Raw genomic sequence first — 1,016 nt, 5'->3', positions numbered from 1 at the left:
TTTATGTAGGGTTTGTTTTTACTGAGACTTTATGTTTTTCTTCTTTATTTTGATGAGTAGGTTTGTTAACTTTCTTTGTGGTTACCTTGAAATTTACCCTTCCTAGATTTGAACCAGACCATTATAACCTGGTATCGCTTGACTTCCTCTCCATTAGAAGGTTCTATATCTACATCATTTATTCCCTCTTTTATTGTTCTGATGCTGTTGTCATTTACAGATTAACCTCTCTGGTTCCCTTTTGTAATTCTTTTGGTTTTGCAAAGTCCTTAAGAGTTCATTTCCTAGGTTGGCATCTGGCTAGTACAATTCTGTGTCCTATATTCAGCCTGTGGTCTGATATTGTTTGTTCTCAGTTCGAAGGACTTCCTTTAATAAGTCTTATAAGTTTGGTTTTGTTTTTACAAAGTCCCTTAATTTCTGTTTATCTGGAAATGTCCTAATTTCATCATCATATTTGAACGACAGTTTTGCAGGATATATTATTCTTGGCTGGCAATTGTTTTGTTTCAAGGTTTTATATATGTCATCCCATTGCCTTCTTGCCTGCATGGTTTCTGCCAGATAATCTGAGCTTAGTCTTATTGTTTCTCCTCTGTATGTGACTTCTTGTTTTTCACGAGCTGCTGTCAGGATTCTTTGTTTGTCTTTGGTTTTGGCAAGTGTGATTATGACATGCCTTGGTGATTTTCTTTTGGGGTCTATCCTATATGGGGTTCATTGGGCTTCTTGGATGGCCAGCTTTTTATCTTTCATGATATTGGGGAGGTTTTCTGTCAGCAGTTCTTCAATGATCCTCTCTGTGTCTTCTGTTTTCTCCCCCTGTTCTGGAACTCCAGTCAGTCGCAGATTTTTGCTTTTGATTGTATCCCACATAACTCTCAGGGTCTCTTCGTTTTTATTTGTCCTTTTTTCTGAGTTTTCCTCAAACAGAGTTATATCCAGGTGTTTATCTTCAATTCCACTGATCCTGTCTTCCACTATTTCAAATCTGCTCCTCAGCCCTTCTATGACAC

This window comes from Trichechus manatus, unplaced genomic scaffold (assembly GCF_000243295.1).
Source record: "Trichechus manatus latirostris isolate Lorelei unplaced genomic scaffold, TriManLat1.0 scaffold00004, whole genome shotgun sequence".
In the NCBI taxonomy this organism is placed as follows: Eukaryota; Metazoa; Chordata; class Mammalia; order Sirenia; family Trichechidae; genus Trichechus; species Trichechus manatus.
Note: the sequence above shows the minus strand (reverse complement) of the source record.